The sequence below is a fragment of the Numenius arquata genome, chromosome Z (genome assembly GCF_964106895.1).
Source record: "Numenius arquata chromosome Z, bNumArq3.hap1.1, whole genome shotgun sequence".
Lineage (NCBI taxonomy): Eukaryota > Metazoa > Chordata > Aves > Charadriiformes > Scolopacidae > Numenius > Numenius arquata.
In genome coordinates, this window is record NC_133616.1 from 24,283,081 (window position 1) to 24,302,265 (window position 19,185).

A 19,185-nucleotide genomic window follows, 5' to 3' on the forward strand; every position below is an offset into this window, starting at 1 on the left:
AAAAGTGGGCATATGGTGTCTTGTCTTGCATTCTAAATTGTGATTCCAGTCACTGTTGTCAGACTGCTTATTTCTGTTACTGAATGTGTGGACTAATCAAATATTAGTTGTGCTTACTTTTACTGTTGCCAGCTTGTATTATTTATTCCTTTTGGCCTGTAACAACATTGCCAATACTAAACTATCCTTTTGGGGGACTGTGGAAGAGCATTTTGGGTGTTACAGGTGCAAAAGTGAGTGAAGTGTATGTTGGTTGTTGGGGTTTTTTTGATTTTTTTTTTTTTTTTTTTTTTTTTTTTTGTATTTTTAGAAGGATTAGTTAAGTAAGAGACAGTACAGACTAACTCAAAATTAATTTCTGCTCTTAAGGAGCCCATTCTCTTTCTGTGTGTATTTATGTACACTAGAATCACTCCTGTCAATTCCCTCAATATGGAAAGCCAAAGGAAAAATGTATTCTGTGGATATAAGCTGTGCTAGCTTTTGCTCCCTCCTCTTACCTAGTTTTCCGCTGTACTCCAGTGCCCTGCTGTACCCCTGGATGCACCTTCTTGAATGTAGATGTGCTGTCAAAACCTCAACCTGGTAGCTGCAAAGCAACCTTCACAGTAGTTGCACTTCTACCTTTCTTTGGGCCAGAAGGACCAGAAAGGGTCTTGATTGGTGTTCCAGAGCCTTTAGCCGCTGTCCTTTAGTCAGTGTCTTTGCTACCGGGAGGACATCCTGATGCACTGGGAGCAAGTCAGTTGGCAGCTTAGCGTCTCGAGGGGGACTATTATCACAGACCACATCAGGCTCCACCTCTCCCCCGCAACCATTGTTGACAGCTTCAGAATGACCATCTGCCTGGAAAAGACTCTTCAGCACAAAGTAGACACATTGCTCTGAGTGTTCTGTTTTGATTAAAATATTTCTGTAGGAAAGAGAAAGGGGGCAAACAAGAATCACTGCCTTATTGCCAGTATTTTGTGACAGAAGAGAAGGACTGTAAGTTCATAGTTCCCAGGGGCATGGACTAGCCTGCAGATCACCTACCTGATCTCATTCCTCGCTGTCCATGCAAGAGAATGGTGAAATCCTGGAACAGTAGTCTTCTGAGTCCTGTTCTTTGAGAACCTTCCACTAGTTGGGTAGTATTTCCACATGGCAATCCAATAAATAATTCTGACAGGCACCTGCATCTGGCTGTGCTGACAGTGACTCCTTCCCTTCTTCCTCTCCTGTACATGCTTCTTGGTGAAGAATAGCTGCCACACTTTATTTCCTAGATATATATATGCCTTTTTTTTCTCACCTACCACCCTTGCTGTATTCTCGGAATCAACTGGTAGAGCTGAGAGAACTACTTTCCTGGTCTGATAGAGGTAACTTGAGATAATTTCTGCATGTTTCACACTCCTTCCTTTGTGCCTTTCCCTTCTTTTGTGACTGGATCAAACTCAGGGTCTTGGATTATGTGCTTTTGCCTCATTCTTCTCTAGGTTTTGAGTCTGAGAAATGTCATGTTTACCCATGATCAGACTACACTCAGGCTGATCCAGCTGATGATCTCAAAATTGGAAAGTCATGGATTTAATGGATGGATCACTTGGTGGATAAGGAACTGGCTGGATGGCCGCATTCAAAGGGTTGCGGTCAATGGCTCAATGTCCAAGTAGAAGCTGCTGACAAGTGATGTTCCTCAGAGGTTGGTACTGGGACCAGTGCTATTCAACATCTTTGTTGGAGACGTGGACAGTGGGATTGAGTGCACCCTCAGCAAGTTTGTTGACAACACCAAGCTGTGTGGCGCAGTCGACATGCTGGAGGGAAGGGATGCCATCCAGAGGGACCTGGACAGTCTTGAGAGGTGGGCCTGTGCGAGCCTCATGAAGTTCAACCAAGCCAAGTGCAGAGTCCTACACCTGGGTCACGGTAATCCCAGGCACAGATACAGGCTGGGCGGAGAATGGCTGGAGAGCAGCCCTGAGGAGAAGGACTTGGGGGTGTTGGTGAATGAGAAGCTCAACATGAGCCAGCAGTGCACACCGGCAGCCCAGAAAGCCCACCATATCCTGGGATGCATCAAAAGAAGAGTGGCCAGCACGTCGAGGGAGGTGATTCTGCCCCTCTGCTCTGCTCTTGTGAGACCCTACCTGGAGTATTGCGTACAGCTTTGGAGTTCTCAACACAGAAAGGACATGGACCTGCTGGAACGGGTCCAGCAGAGGGTCATGAAGATGATCAGAGGACTGGAGCACCTCTCCTGTGAAGACAGGCTGAGAGAGTTGGGGTTGTTCAGCCTGGATAAGAGAAGGCTCCAGGGAGACCTTATAGCAGCTTTCCAGTACCTGAAGGGGGCCTACAGTAGAGATGGGGAGGGACTTTTTATCAGGGAGTGGAGTAATAGGACAGGGATAATGGTTTTAAATTCAAAGAGGGGACATTTAGATTAGATACTAGGAAGAAATTCTTTACTGTGAGTGTGGTGAGACACTGGAACAGGTTGCCCAGAGAAGTTGTGGATGGCCCATCCCTGTAAGTGTTCAAGATGAGGCTGGATGGGGCTTTGAGCAACCTGGTCTAGTGGGAGGTGTCCCTGCCCATGGCAGGGGGTTTGGAACTTGATGATCTTTAAGGTCCCTTCCAATTCAGCCATTCTATGGTTCTATGGAAGGTAGAATCTGAAATAGGCCTTGGCAGCTTAACAGCTGCCCGTCAGCAGGAGATGCTGGAGTAGGGATATTGGCTTGTGACTCTGACAAGAGGGGCACAGTTTGCTGCTTTGCACGGGGCAGGCCCTGGAAGTGGGCATGAGAGCATCAAGAGTGCTGTGTTCAGCACTTCTACTCAGGACTGTTGGGACTGTACTGGACTACTATTCCGTGGACTGAGACTACTCAAGAGAAGGGATGAAGACAAACCTGTCCTGCTGCAAGTGCTACAGCTGGTTGTATGCTGGTAGGAGCAGTAGCCTGAGGTTACCTGAGCAGATTTGGTTGGGGAGAAATGTGGCATGTGGCACTGCATAACAAGCAAGGGTGATGTACTGTTTTCTTCAAAGGCTTATCTATGTTCCAAGGATGTACTTCAGGCCGTATGAGATTCTCAGTATTTGCCATTCATATCACTGTGAAAGCAGGGAAGGGAAGTGCTGTTAACACAGAGCCTCTGAGACAAACTCTCTTTCCCTTGTACTCCTGCTTGCACTTCCTGAACTGCTCTTTTCTGGCAAACTCAACCTATAGACTGCTGTAAGTTAGTAGGAAAGTTGTCAGAGTCCTGTCACCCTTCTTTCCTGTTTTGTGACATTCAGGACCCTTACCGGTAGTTGCTGTGATAACCTGACCAGCCACTCTGCTTGAAGGAATCCAGTTGCAGGGCAGCTGATGAAGAAAGTCCATGACTTTCGCTTACATAATTGTGAATCCAGCTGGGAAAGTTGGACTCCAGTCATCTTAAACGCAGAAGCAATGCAGCTTGTCTCCAAGACCTACCAAAGACTTAAACTGCTTACTCTGTGTACCTCTGCAGACACACCTGCTGCAGTGCCCTCTTGACAGCCCCCTGCAGCACTCGGCCCTGCAGAGCATTAATCATCCATTCTTGGGGCTTTGGGGCCAGGGAACCTCTGCTGTTGGACACTAGGAGGACAGGGCTGAGAGCCACCTGTACAGGTAATTCCAGAAGTAGGAAGCTGAAGAAAGGCAACAGGACTGTCAGGGTGTCCCCAGCAGTTTGTTCTGTCACACTGCTTGGTATGAATTTATTGCCTCAGGAAGAGCTGCCAGTTCCTCCTGGTGGTAGGGGTAGGTGCACAGAAGCCAGAAATCTCATGGTCTTGTTGCCATCTGTCCTGGGTCTGGCGGGGATAGGGTTAATTCTCCCCAGGACCTAGCAGGGACACAGGTATTCCATCCCATGTGAGCCATGCCCAGGGGGTAACAGGAGCTAGCCGGGGAAGGGGAGGGGCAGGAAGTCATCCCCCAGGGGAGCGGAGCGGTCGGGGGGCGTCCCAGGGTCCCGGGTGCGATCGGCGAGCGGTGGTATCGTACTCGTGGCTGTGTATTCCTCTGTCGGTGTTATTATTGTTGTTGTTTCTTGCTCTCCTTGCTGTTCTGTTAAATTGCCTTTGTCTCAACCCACGAGTTTTTGCCTTTTTCTTCCGATTCTCCCCTCCCGGCCGCGCTGGCGGGGGGAGGGCCCCATCTGAGCGAGCGGCTGACACGTGGCCCTTTGTTGCCGTCTGAGGCCAAACCACGACAGTCCTTTTTGGCGCCCAACGTGGGGCAACTCGGAGGGTTGAGATAAAAACAGATCTGACCAGAGCGTGCTAAAAGGAATTTGTTATCGGTATTTATTGTATTATTTACTGGGGACAATGTTGCTTCGTTTGTTTTCATGGCTGTGTTATGTAAACTCTTACATGCTCTATGTACTCCCCGTGATGATGTTTATCACTTCTGGGAGAGGGATCAGGATTATGATTTTGCTGTCCCGTGCGATATCAACTTATGATATGATAGCATCACTGTTCAGATGGTTATGTTGGGTTGTTTATTTGGCACTGCTTTCCTGCCCATATCTCGGGGAATTTATTAATAAACACACTGAGTCTATAGGGGAAGCAGGGGGGGATGCTTTTCCCAGCTCTTTCACCTCCCTTTTCTCTTTCGTGCTGGATATGCCAGTTTTTGAGAATTTTGAATACTCTTGGGACACGCAGACCAGCTTGGTCCTATTGCTAGGTCTCCTGAATGTTTTTCAGTTTTTGTTTAGGGTTAAGCAACTATTTAAGACTACCACCCCGAGATCTGCCCCAAGGCTGGAGAGTCATGGATGGCATGGCATGTGGGAGAACATGGGCAGGTATCTAGAGAGTTTTTCACCTCCAATGGTCTGGGATTTCACCACCGAACAATTACAGAACCCCGATAAAGTGATAGAATATTTGAAAGAAAAATGCTGTGGCTATTCAGAGAGGCACAACTCACTGCATTGTGCTGGGCCCTGGCCAGTATCTACCAAGCATTGCTCAATGGTGCGCAGCATCCTCAGGAGGAAGAGATGGAAACCAGGCCGACAGGCAGTGTGGCTGCTCCGGCCCCTGCGGCAGGCGCGGTGGCTGCTCCGGCCCCTGCGGCAGGCACTGCAACTGAACCAGAAAACCAACCTGTGCCCGTATCAGTTGCCCCTATCCAGAAGAAGAAATACACCAAGAAATCAGTTTGCTCAGCGAAGAATGACGATGATCCAGGGTTGTCACGAGAACAAGAGGAAGAGGCAGAACCAGAGATAATCACTCGATCCCTGTCCCTGAGTGAGCTGCGGGACATGCAAAAAGATTTCAGCCGACTTCCAGGTGAGCACATTGTCACCTGGCTGCTCCGGTGCTGGGACAACGGAGCTGGTAGCTTGGAATTGGAGAGTAGGGAAGCCAGGCAGCTGGCATCTCTGTCTAGAGAGGGGGGCATTGACAAGGCAATTGGGAAAAGGACACAAGCTCTCAGCCTCTGGAGGCGACTCCTGTCAGGCGTGAGGGAAAGGTGAGTGAAGATGTTGTATGTCATCCGAGCAAGTGGACCACCATGGAAAGAGGTATTCAGTACCTGAGAGAATTAGCCGTGCGGGAGATGATTTATTATGACCTGGACAATGCCCAGTTTCCCACAGATCCTGATGAGATCCAATGCACAAGGTCCGTGTGGCGGAAGTTTGTACGGAGCGCACCATCATCATATGCCAACTCATTAGCAGTGATGGAATGGAAAGGCGAAGAGGGACCAGCAGTGGATGAGGTGGCTGCCCGACTTCGGCAATATGAAGAAAATCTGTCTTCTCCCCTCGTCTCAGCTGTGGAGAAACTGTCCCGGAAGGTCCAGCAACTTGAAGAGAATATGTCCTCCCCACCTGTACGAGCCAGTATCTCAGCTGTTAGGAACAGACGTTTTTCCACTCAAGATAGAGAATACAGGGAGTACACCCCACGAAGCACCCTGTGGTTCTGCTTGCGTGACCACGGAGAGGACATGAGGAAGTGGGATGGACAACCTACTTCAATCCTACGGGCACGGGTACAGGAATTGCAAGGAAGAACAACGACAAAAGCAGATCTCCCCAGGAAAAGTGCTGCCCCGGTTTCCAATGTGCAGTTCCCCAGACAGAATAGAAGGCCTGAGCCTACTTCTGATCCCCTTGAAGGAACCTCCAGAGCATTTCTGCACGAGGTGAGTGACGGATACTATGACCAGTATTAGGGGGGCCCTGCCTCCAGCCAGGTGGGGGAAAGGGACAACCGAGTTTATTGGACAGTGTGGATTCGATGGCCTGGCACATCAGAGCCACAGGAGTATAGAGCTTTAGTGGACACAGGTGCACAGTGTACCCTAATACCATCAAGCTATAGAGGGACAGAACCCATTTGTATTTCTGGAGTGACAGGGGGATCCCAAGAATTGACTGTACTGGAGGCTGAAGCGAGCCTAACAGGGAATGAGTGGCAAAAGCATCCCATTGTGACTGGTCCAGACGCTCCATGCATCCTTGGTATAGATTATCTCAGGAGAGGGTATTTTAGGGACCCAAAAGGGTACCGGTGGGCTTTTGGCATAGCTGCCTTGGAGGCGGAAGAAGTTAAACAGTTGTCTACCTTGCCTGGTCTCTCAGAGGACCCTTCTGTTGTGGGGTTGTTGAGGGTCGAAGAACAACAGGTGCCAATTGCTACCACAACAGTTCATTGGCGGCAGTATCGAACTAACCGAGATTCTCTGATCCCCATCCACAAGCTGATTCGTCAACTAGAGATTCAAGGAGTGATCAGCAAGACTCGCTCGCCCTTTAACAGTCCCATATGGCCAGTGCAGAAGTCTAATGGAGAGTGGAGGCTAACTGTGGACTATTGTGGCCTTAATGAAGTTACTCCACCGCTGAGTGCTGCCGTGCCGGACATGTTAGAACTTCAATACGAACTGGAGTCCAAGGTGGCCAAATGGTATGCCACAATTGATATCGCTAATGCATTTTTCTCAATCCCTTTGGCAGCAGAGTGCAGATCACAGTTCGCTTTCACTTGGAGAGGTGTCCAGTACACCTGGAACCGACTGCCCCAGGGGTGGAAACATAGCCCCACCATTTGCCATGGACTGATCCAGACTGCACTGGAACAGGGTGAAGCTCCGGAACATCTGCAGTACATTGACGACATCATTGTATGGGGCAACACAGCAGAAGAAGTTTTTGAGAAGGGAAATAAAATAATTCAAATCCTTCTGAAAGCCGGTTTTGCCATAAGACGAAGTAAGGTCAAGGGACCTGCACAGGAGATCCAGTTTTTAGGAGTAAAATGGCAAGATGGACGCCGTCAGATCCCAATGGATGTGATCAATAAAGTCGCAGCTATGTCTCCACCAACTAGTAAAAAGGAAGCACAAGCTTTCCTGGGCATTGTGGGTTTTTGGAGGATGCATATCCCAGATTACAGTCTGATTGTGAGCCCTCTGTATCAAGTAACCCGGAAGAAGAATGATTTTAAATGGCGTCCTGAGCAGCAACAAGCTTTTGAACAAATTAAACAGGAAATAGTCCATGCAGTAGCTCTGGGGCCAGTCCGGGCAGGACAAGATGTTAAAAACGCGCTCTACACCGCAGCTGGGGAGAACGGCCCTACTTGGAGCCTCTGGCAGAAAGCACCAGGGGAGACACGCGGTCGACCCCTAGGGTTTTGGAGTCGGGCATACAGAGGATCTGAAGCCCGCTATACTCCAACAGAAAAGGAGATACTGGCAGCATACGAAGGGGTTCGAGCTGCTTCAGAAGTGGTTGGTATGGAAGCACAGCTCCTCTTGGCACCTCGGCTGCCGGTGCTGGGTTGGATGTTCAAAGAAAGGGTCCCTGCTACACATCATGCAACGGATGCTACATGGAGTAAGTGGATTGCATTGATCACGCAGCGAACTCGAATGGGAAACCCCAGTCGCCCAGGAATTCTAGAGGTGATTATGGACTGGCCAGAAGGCAAGGATTTTGGAATGTCACCGGAGGAGGAGGTGATGCGTGCAGAAGAGGCTCCACCGTATAATGAACTACCAGAAAATGAGAAGAGATATGCCCTGTTCACTGATGGGTCCTGCCGGATTGTGGGAAAGCATAGAAAGTGGAAGGCTGCCGTGTGGAGTCCTACAAGACGAGTTGCAGAAGCCACTGAAGGACAAGGTGAATCAAGCCAGTTTGCAGAGGTGAAAGCAATTCAGCTGGCTCTGGACATTGCTGAGCGGGAAAAATGGCCAGTACTTTATCTCTACACCGATTCATGGATGGTGGCAAATGCCTTGTGGGGGTGGTTACGGCAGTGGAAGCAGAGCAATTGGCAGCGCAGAGGCAAACCTATCTGGGCTGCTGAATTGTGGCAGGATATTGCTGCTCGGATAGAGAATCTGGTTGTGAAAGTACGTCATGTAGATGCCAATGTGCCCAAGAGCCGGGCCACTGAGGAACATCAGAACAACCAGCAAGTGGATCAGGCTGCTAAGATTGAAGTGGCCGAGATGGATCTGGACTGGCAACATAAGGGTGAATTATTCATAGCTCGATGGGCCCATGACTCCTCAGGCCATCAAGGAAGAGACGCTACATATAGATGGGCTCGTGACCGAGGGGTGGATTTGACCATGGACACTATTGCACAGGTCATCCACGAATGCGAGACATGCGCTGCAATCAAGCAAGCCAAGCGATTAAAGCCTCTTTGGTATGGAGGACGATGGCTGAAATACAAATATGGGAAGGCCTGGCAGATCGATTATATTACATTCCCACAAACCCGTCAAGGCAAGCGCCATGTGCTCACAATGGTGGAAGCAACCACTGGATGGTTGGAAACATATCCTGTGCCCCATGCCACCACACGGAACACCATCCTGGGCCTTAAAAAACAAGTCCTGTGGCGACATGGCACCCCAGAGAGAATTGAGTCGGACAACGGGACTCATTTCCGAAACAGCCTCACTGACACCTGGGCCAAAGAGCATGGTATTGAATGGGTCTATCACATCCCTTATCATGCACCAGCCTCTGGGAAGACAGAACGGTACAATGGACTGTTAAAAACTGCACTGAGAGCAATGGGTGGTGGAACTTTAAAAAATTGGGATACACATTTAGCAAAGGCTACCTGGCTAGTTAACACCAGGGGGTCTACCAACCGAGCTAGCCCTGCCCAATCAAAACCTCCATGTACTGTGGAGGGAGATAAAGTCCCCGTAGTGCACATGAAGAATATGTTAGGGAAGACAGTCTGGGTTAGTCCTGCCTCAGGCAAAGGCAAACCTGTCCGTGGGATTGCCTTTGCTCAAGGACCTGGGTGCACTTGGTAGGTGATGCGGAAGGATGGGGAAGTCCGATGTGTACCACACGGGGACCTGATTTTGGGCGAGAATAGCCAGTGAATGAAACTGTATGATGTTAATTGCTAAATGACCCTGCCACTGTACATCTCATTTCTGTAACTGCTATTGGTTGTACTATAGTAAGAATCACCCAAACTAATGACAAATGGACTCTGATGAAAAACCAAGTAAAGTGCAGCAGCGAAGGGACCAGAACTGACCTCAGCAGCTGGCGTCCAGCAACTTAATTGAGATCAACATCTTCAACCCATGGACCATGGACATGAGCCGCACTGGATACATCAGCCACAAGCCCCAAGAATACAGCATGCGACAGTCCAGCTCCACACACGCTATCTTGCATGCCCTGAGGGACTGTTCCAACAGATGGAGCTCGAAGTCATGGACTATATGAACTCAACAGACATTTTAGAGTGATGGCGCACAGACTAAGGACATTATGCCTGTATGGAGATATACATATGTGTATATATATATATATATATATATGTATGTCAGGGGAAACTGATAGTATTTAATTGGAAACTGTAAGATCTGGGCATGGCATGAAATGGTATGGAATAAGGGGTGGATGATGTCCTGGGTCTGGCGGGGATAGGGTTAATTCTCCCCAGGACCTAGCAGGGACACAGGTATTCCATCCCATGTGAGCCATGCCCAGGGGGTAACAGGAGCTAGCCGGGGAAGGGGAGGGGCAGGAAGTCATCCCCCAGGGGAGCGGAGCGGTCGGGGGGCGTCCCAGGGTCCCGGGTGCGATCGGCGAGCGGTGGTATCGTACTCGTGGCTGTGTATTCCTCTGTCGGTGTTATTATTGTTGTTGTTTCTTGCTCTCCTTGCTGTTCTGTTAAATTGCCTTTGTCTCAACCCACGAGTTTTTGCCTTTTTCTTCCGATTCTCCCCTCCCGGCCGCGCTGGCGGGGGGAGGGCCCCATCTGAGCGAGCGGCTGACACGTGGCCCTTTGTTGCCGTCTGAGGCTAAACCACGACACCATCCTAAAGCAAGAGGTACCTTGCCTGCTTCTTTCACACTGAAGATGGCAAATTGCCATCAACAAAGCTGACATGCCTTTCTTTAATCTTGTTGATTCAGCTCTTTCTAGTTTTAGAAAACACAACCCAACAAACAAACAAAAAAAAAGAAAAAAAAAAAACCCTAACCAAACAAACTTGTTACTTTGAAATGGTGTGTTGGCTCTGTGAAGACTGGTGGGATCCCTTTTATTCCTTTTGCCTTCCTGTGTAGCAGCTGTTTGCCCAGGTGGCAGGATGTTATGGAAGCCCAGGCTGTACAGCTTGCAGAGACTGTTGCCTGTCCCTGTTATCAGGGACGCTGTTTGGGTGTGGGGGAAGACCACCAAAGACTGGTAAAGGAATACTGGTTTTGTGCCTAGGAAAATGTCCTGGTGTGTTTGTACGGGTGTTTTGTTCTTGCATCTGGCTCCTAACCTAACCTCGTGGGTATGGGATAGCAACTGTATTTGGGAGACTTGGAAGCAAGGCAATGTATCTCATGAAAGCAGCAGCGGTGATTCAGAGGACACTCGAGGTACAACTTGCCAAGAAGATCTTCCACCTATGGTCAGCTGACTACAGGTGATTCACCTGCATCTCACCACGCATTCTGCAGATTGTCCTGGACCTGGATGAAGTTCATTTGTGGGTTAGTGATTTGGGTGACCCAAACCAGCAAGGGACATGCTATGTTGACTTCTGTTGTGGAGACTAATGTTTCCGAAGGGGTGAGGATCTTGGCTTGTCCCGATAAAAGATAGTACAGTTGTAAAGATATGGCGCTGTGAACTTGGTCAACTATTTTTGCTTGTGTCCAATCATATGATAGGTTGATTGATTTGATGAAAGTCATGGAACACTGGTCTTCAAATGATGATGATCCTCTCCTCTATAGTTTTCTATTTGGATCTCAATTTTAGGGCGTACAGCTGGTGGTGATTCTAGGTTTCTAGGTTAGTCCGTCTGTGAAACCTCATATCTTTAGTCTTTTTTTGGGTCATGCTTGAAAGTGATTGAGAGTGATACCTGCCTCTGAGAGAGGAAGTAATAAAAATGTTTTGAGGGAGAGGACTCTGTTTTCTCCAGGTATTGGAGGAAGTACTTCCTTCATCCATTCAGTACTGACTTGCCTCATGTCGTGTTTTGGGCATGAATGTGATCATTTGACAGCAGAATGAGTAGCAACCAGCAGTGGCAGGAGTATTTAGAATGCTTACCTAACTAGTGCTAAACAGCTGGTGAAAGTACGAATAGGACCTTTATATTTGTTGGTGTAATCACAGGGTGTACAGAAAGTAGGTAAAATCAAAGACCATAGCCAGTAGTTTCGAGGAGGTGATTACTCCTCTCTAATTGACCCTTAAGAGATGTATCTGAATTAGATTTGGGGCCCTGGTACAAGAAAGATGTTGGAGTTCATGATGGACGGGGAAGAGCTGGGGAGCTAGGTTTGTTTAGTATTGCGGAGGCTGAAATGGGGTTTAATGGCTGTCTTTCACTACCTGATAGGTGGTTAGCCCTACTTTGAGTGGAGAGTTGGACCAGATGTCCTGCAGAAGTCCCTTCCAGCATGAGTTGTTATGAGGTTGAAGGGTGTGGAACTTCCTGCATGCTCGTCTCTGCCTGGTCTGTAGTGGTGGAAGGCTCTCAAATGGCCTTTCAGCATAACATGGCCTAGCAGATAGCCAGTATAGATGGTACAGAAGATGCTGAAATGTTGTGGATTTGAACTCGTCCGCTTTGACACAGTTTGTGTTTGAGTTTGTTCTCAGACGTACATAAAAACAGTATAGATGTAGTCTCTACATATTTTTTATTGTATATATTACATTACTTGGTGATGCCTTGAAACAGAAGCTTATTTTGACTTGCTAGGTAATTTGTTCGCTAGAACTTTTTTGTAGGCAACAAATACAATTACAGGTAGACAACATTAAAGAAAGTGCTGCAGGAGTAATGATCTGAAGGACATTTATTATTTATCAAGCTGGGAAAGGTAACAATCAAATAAAAATCAATTTGTTAGGGGAGCATGGAGGTTGAGATGGAGTTGTAAGCGAAAGCATTCAGACTATTTTCAAACTCTTGTTGTGTTTCAATACATAATAAGAATAAAACTGTATTCTAGATAGGCTGCCAGTATCAACCGGGAACACTTGTAGGTAACAGTTACAAAGATTACTTTGAATTTTGTTAGCTTGGAAAAACACTGATGCTAGAATGAATCAAATGAAAAAACTCCAAGGTGGTTTTGAGGAAAGCAGACATTTCAGCAGAGGTAGAGTTTGTTTTTAAGTCATTCTGGTGTGAGTACCTGATCAATTAGTTACAGAGCACAGTAGTCTTTCCTCAACTTATACTGAATAATTTCTGCGGCATCTGTAAATAAAGATTTTTAAAAAACAGACTTTATTGCTTTTGAATTCACTTCTGGAGTTACACTAGTCACTTTTGCACATATTCTACTTTCTAAGCTGATAAAAATTTTCTAGAACTGTTTTCTTCTCTGCCTACCTCAGTGACTCATGACTTGTGATTGTAAATAAGTAGTTTGCTGTTGAGAACCATGTCTTCACCCGATAAACTTAGGCTGAAGGTCTAAATAGATGGGAAGTTTCAGTAAAAATAATTATTTACTTATGTCTATCAATAATAGATGGCTAGATGGATCAGATGCTATTGTATATCTTGCTAGGCTACATCTTAAGTGTGTTTTAAACCCACACGCATTCTTAGAATTTTGCTGCTTTTTGCTGTAAACTCAACACAAATTGAAGAGTCTACTTCAAGAATAAGAAAAACAAATGCAGTAAGGAGGAGAGTGCAGAGAAAGAAGTACTATTCCCTGGCACACCTCTCTGGCAACAGCTGATAGAACTTTGATTTGATGGCCAATTGATTGCTAGGAAGTTATGTTTATCAAAGGTTAGAGAGTCTGGCAGACATAAATAGAAGCAAAAGATAGTTTGCAGTCAGGTATTACAAATGGATCCTCTCTTTGGCAAGTTAAAGTTTGCCTTCCTTATAAAATTAATCTCCTGAAAAAGTCAGTCTGTAGGTAATGGTATTAGATAAGTTTTATAACCTTCTGCCCCAAAATGGAAACAAACACAGTAGTCCTTTTCTCCTTACTAAAACTTTGGTTTTATAGAAGGTAATATCAAGTTATAATTAGATGTTTGCAGCTGTTACTTCAAATGTGTGGCTTCATCCCAATGGTGTTTGCATGCCTCCCAATTGATTAAAAATAGAAATAGCTATGGGAGAAATAGTATTAGAAATTGTTTGGCTAGCATAAATGCTATTTATGCAAAAGAATATTACAGAAATGTAAAGTTAGTCTTAAGATGTGGTGAAATTAGTAGACACACATCCTCATTTAGGTGGGGGATACCTGCATAGTGTGGACACAAAAAAGCAGTGAATTAGGGACCAAATTGTGGGTGAGAATTGGAAATATTTACCAAGAACTGGGATGCCGGGGGACAACCAGTGTTGGGAGGTATTTCAGCCATACTGAGATAAAATTTGTGTCACCAAAAGGACAGGTGGTTTTTTTTTTTCCCCTCTAGAGAACTGTTTGATTCTGCATGTACTTATCTTCATTAATGAAATTACCATGGAAAATACACCAGTCCTTTCCTCTACTCAAATATCTTGGTGGCGTGACTGTAGGGAAGGTGAAAGCTGCTGCACTTGGCCTGCCAGGTGGCTCGTATAAATCAGTATAGGAACTAGGATTATTTTTTTTATAGTTCCATGTTGCAGACTGTGTTTAGGATTAGGTTGCCTCCTGCTGGCTTAAAATAGCTGGAAAGCATAGAGAAGAAACTGTGGTTGGCTACTGTTTAACTTTTGTTTCTTGTTGAACAGATGCATAACTGAAGGTGTTTGTCCTAATCCTTTTTTACCTTTTTTTTTTTAAGGGTCTTTGAGACTAGTCACACAAGAAATCTCTGGGCCTTTCCCATTAATAGTTCCTGACAGAAACTTGCAGACCACCATACTAGGTAGACGTATAAATTGGAATAACCTTCACTTATCCTGTTAGACCTTATTAAGACAGTATAAATAGGATTATCAGTCAAAAGTAAAAGCGAATTTTAAAAATGTATTGCTTGCACAAACTTAATACAGTTGCTGATGTGATTTACTATAGTTTGACTTGGAACAATCCATCTGCCGTATTGGACAAGGAGGGGGATGAAATTGGCTATAAAATGGCAATAAACCAAAAGATTATCTGGGTCCTAATCTCAATTTACCTAGAATGTTAGTAGTCCAAACAGAAACTATAAAATATACCTTGCTTTATTGCTAGCAGATACAAAGAGACCATGTAATGTCATAAATTGTGGAAAAGGATTTATCACTCCTACATTTTTGCTTTCAGTAGGTAAGAAGGTCTGTCTCTCCTCTTTGGTATTTAGCTGAAAACCTTGCCTAGGCTGAACCAGTGATTTATTTCATGTCAGGAGTTCACAAATTCCTATACACACAGGACCAGCACCGGTCTAGTAATTTGCATTGTTTTGTCAAGGATTTTTCCAGTGCAATTGTCAGTATTAAGAAGCTGGGGTTATGTCTCAAGGTGGTCTTCGCTAGACATCAGGTTACTGCCTACATCAGAGCTTTTAGGTCAGTGGTTGGTGCAGCAGATGTATGTTGTTGCACACATTTTGAGACTTTCTGGTGAAAATAAAAATATCAGACTGCTGGATTTTGTGTTACGATCCCTTTTTAATAAGGAAAGGAACACTTCAAAAGATCATTCAAATCCCCAAAGAAAAATCACCTTTCGCCTTCTTGTCTTCCCTGCAGCGGATACTCTAAACTGAGATTGCAGCTAATTGGAGAAGCTGGATAACATCAGCAGGGAGATCAGTGTAGTATCAATAAAGATCATGGGATTTTTGTCATATTGTCTTTGGAGAGGTTGAAATTAATTTTTCTTGTTTTGGAGTGTTGACTAGTAATTGAAAATCTGCAAAACAGCTGGTGGTGGGAGTGTCCTCTTGTCCCTACCATATACAAAGAGGAGCAGTGACAGTAGCCTTTTACAATTCAGCAGCAAGTATGGCAAACAAGTAAGAAATATTGAGTAGGCTCATGAAGAGCAACGTTTAGGTTTATAGTAGTGGCAAAGAGAAAAGATAATGAGAATCTGACTCCCTAAGCTGGAATGGGCTCTCCTTTGGAAGTGGCAGACACTAGTGTGGATTTTTAAAGTTTTTCAGGACATTTAAAGCCCTGTAGGAAATGAGCAAATTTCAGCTTGTTGAGAAAAACATAAAACTACAGTTTTGAAGTGAAAAAATGAAACGTTCTTTGTGACTAAGCTGTTTTCACAAATAGGGTTAATATTTACCTTGCTGTTCTCCAGGCAATCTCAATTTTTCCAGTGTGACCCTTACCCTAGAACTTGAACCTTTCTTCTACATCAGTGGAGTGTATTACCAGTAAGCTATGGGGTCAGCTGGACCAATCATATTTGAATTTATAAATACTGATTAAAGTGTTAACATTAAGCAAAATCTCTAATTTTGAGACCTTCAATTGGTTATGCAATTAAAGGGGCAGAAGATCTGGAATTGTTACCAGAGGAAGTTTTCTACAAAAGAGATACTTCTGTTGTCTGCTGAAAGCAATAAAAAGTAGTGTTTTGCTACTGCTGTTCCATGTGATTTTTGGGGGGGGAAAGTGAGTTATTTGTGCCCTTTGTACCTGGCCTGCCCAAAATCTTCTCCCCTTTTGTGTGAGGAGCAGCTGCAGAGCTCAGCTCTGTGAGTCTTAGAGTGGGCTCTGTGGGCGTTGAGAGTGCCCTGGTAAGACTTTTGTGACTCAATTCCTCTGATTAACGTGCCTTAAAACTTATTTCCAGTGTACTTTTCCCTTTCTGCACACATAATCTCGTCCAGCTCATGCTTGTGAATGTGTCAAGGTAGAGTAAGGTGTGTGTTTTGCTAGTGCTGGTCAGGTAGTCATCCTGTGCGAGACGACTAACAAAAACTGTTGCAATCAAAACCTAAGTGTAGGCAAGTCTCTCCCATGCTGAAGGCAGGCTTAGTCATTTTATCTTCTGGTTACCGATTTCAACAGCAGTGTAGCAGCAGCAGCTGAACATAGTCATTGTATAATACAAAACATGATTTGCAGCTGGGAAAAGGAAGGCAACTAGGTTCCTGTGGGCATAACGGTCTCCAGCAACTGTATTGTCAAGAAGTGCCGAAGCTGGTCACTGTGTGCTGTGGTGTTGTGTCTTTTTCATTTTACTTTTTAATAGTAGGCAAAATCCTGTGTAGGTTTGCCTATATAAAAACCACTGCTTTCTGTTTGATGAAAAAACTGGAGAATCAAAGAGAACCTAGAGAAATCCTTGGCTTTAGTCAAAGTGGATTCAGAGTTTTCCATTTCTGATAAACTCTATTATTGCTTATATTAGTTTGGCTGAACAGTTGTACCAGCAGCTGGTGTTTGTCTTGTGTGCCTTTTTTTTTTTTTTTTTTCTCCCCTTCTCCTTTTCCCTTATTATATGATAGCATTCTTAAACTCTAAATATGGCAATATTACTCTGAACTTGGTAGCTGGAATCTGTTTAGTGGTGGTGTTTCAAACACTTGCAGTCCATGTGTTTTCTCCATTAGTCATGTGGTGATGTGGTACTTTGCCAATGGGTGAAATAGGCAGTACAGCAGCAGGTCAGAATGCAGCATGGATTTTCACAGAATCACAGAATCTTAGTGGTTGGAAGGGACCCTTGAGATCATCGAGTCCAACCACATTAAAAAAAAAAAAACAAAAAAAACCCACAAACAAACAAAAAACCACAACACACAAAACCAAGCAAACAACAACCCCCCCCCCCCAAAAAAAAAAAAAAAAAAGCACCCACCAACTAAACCGCACACCCACAACCTCACACACAACACCCCACCACAAACCACAATCCCGGGCACTAGAGCATGCCCTGAAGAGCCACGTCTACACGTTTCTTAAATACCTCCAGGGATGGTGACTCCACCACCTCCCTGGGCAGGCTGTTCCAGTGCTTGACCACTCTTTCAGTAAAGTAATTCTTCCTAATATCTAATCTAAACCTCCCTTGCCGCAGCTTCATACCATTTCCTCTGGTCCTGTCGTTATTCCCTTGGGAGAAGAGGCCAACCCCTGCCTCTCTACAGTTTCCTTTCAGGTAGTTGTAGAGGGCAATGAGGTCTCCCCTCAGCCTCCTCTTCTCCAAACTAAACATGCCCAGTTCCCTCAGCCTCTCCTCATATGACTTGTTCTCTAGACCCCTCACCAGCTTGGTGGCTCTCCTCTGGACACGCTCCAGCACTTCAATGTCTTTCCTGTAGTGAGGGGCCCAAAACTGAACACAGTACTCGAGGTGAGGCCTCACCAGCGCCGAGTACAGAGGCACGATGACTTCCTTGCTCCTGCTGGCCACGCTATTCCTGATACAAGCCAGGATGCCGTTGGCCTTCTTGGCCACCTGGGCACACTGCTGGCTCATGTTAAGCCGGCTGTCCACTAACACTCCCAGGTCCTTTTCTGCCGGGCAGCTTTCCAGCCACTCAGCCCCAAGCCTGTAGCGTTGCTTGGGGTTGTTGTGACCGAAATGCAGAACCCGGCACTTGGCCTTATTAAACCTCATCCCATTGGCCTTGGCCCATTGATCCAACCTGTCCAGGTCCCTCTGTAGAGCCTGACGACCCTCAAGCAGATCAACACTCCCACCTAACTTGGTGTCATCCGCAAACTTACTGAGGGTGCATTCAATCCCCTTGTCTAGATCATCAATGAAGATATTGAACAAGACTGGCCCCAAAACTGAGCCCTGAGGGACACCACTGATGACCGTCCGCCAACCAGATTTTGCTCCAAAAAACTTTCTAACACAGTGTTAGGTGAAAGGATTTTGTGTACTTTGAGGTGGGAAGTTAATTCAGAATCTTAACACTTTTTAATTGAAGAAACATGGTTATTTATTTTTAAATAGTGGGGAAAAGAATACAAGATGGTAGGCAACAAACAAAACCTTAAGTAGTATTTTTCTATTATATTTTACTAGGAAGTATTTGAAAGAAGTAAAGGTCAGACCACTAGAAAGTGAATACACACATTTACTGAGTTCAGGTTGGCAACAGTCAAATTGTTCTCTTTCAAAAGGGTTTGTGCTTCTCGTTAAAGGGAATTTTCACCTTTTACTAATTACAGTGGCTACTCTCCAAATAAGCTATGCTGCACTATTGTTGTAAGGAAGTTGAGTTGATGTGTTCTACCACGGCTGCTTTTGGCTGAAAGCTTGAGATAGAAGCAGAGATAATATTATTAAGCATAGACTGAATAATTCTTAACTGCATTACTGTTTCTCGTTTGACTAGTAGATTACTGATACGGTATTTGGTGGGTTTGGGGTGGTTTTTTTTTTTTATTTGCTATGTCTGTAAAGCATAGAGCATTTATGGAGTCAGTTGGTATAAATTAGACATACCAATAAGCATTTGTGGTTATTTTTTTTATTTATTCCCATAATGGGTATGTTTATAGCACTTTTGATTTTTTTTTCCTTTCTTTTTCCAGCCAAGTCAATTTGATTATTGTTTTTTCTCTTTCTAAGGTAAATAAAGAGATTATACTCACAACTTCTTCCAGTGATTGAATCCTGCAGTATTTTCTCTTTTCAGAGAATATCTTTGTCTACCAGGCATTAATTTAGATTCTTGCAACTGTGTCTGAAGAAACCGTTGTGGTATTTTATCTATTGAAGAAAAAAAAAAAAAGGCTAGTT

The 19,185-nt window shown here is 45.2% G+C and overlaps 1 protein-coding gene across 1 annotated transcript in view; it reads left to right on the forward strand.

Annotated features, from left to right (window-relative positions):
* The window catches only part of MAST4 (microtubule associated serine/threonine kinase family member 4), a 303,729-nt gene that overhangs the window by 118,186 nt on the left and 166,358 nt on the right, over window positions 1–19,185 (forward strand). The window lies entirely within an intron of this gene.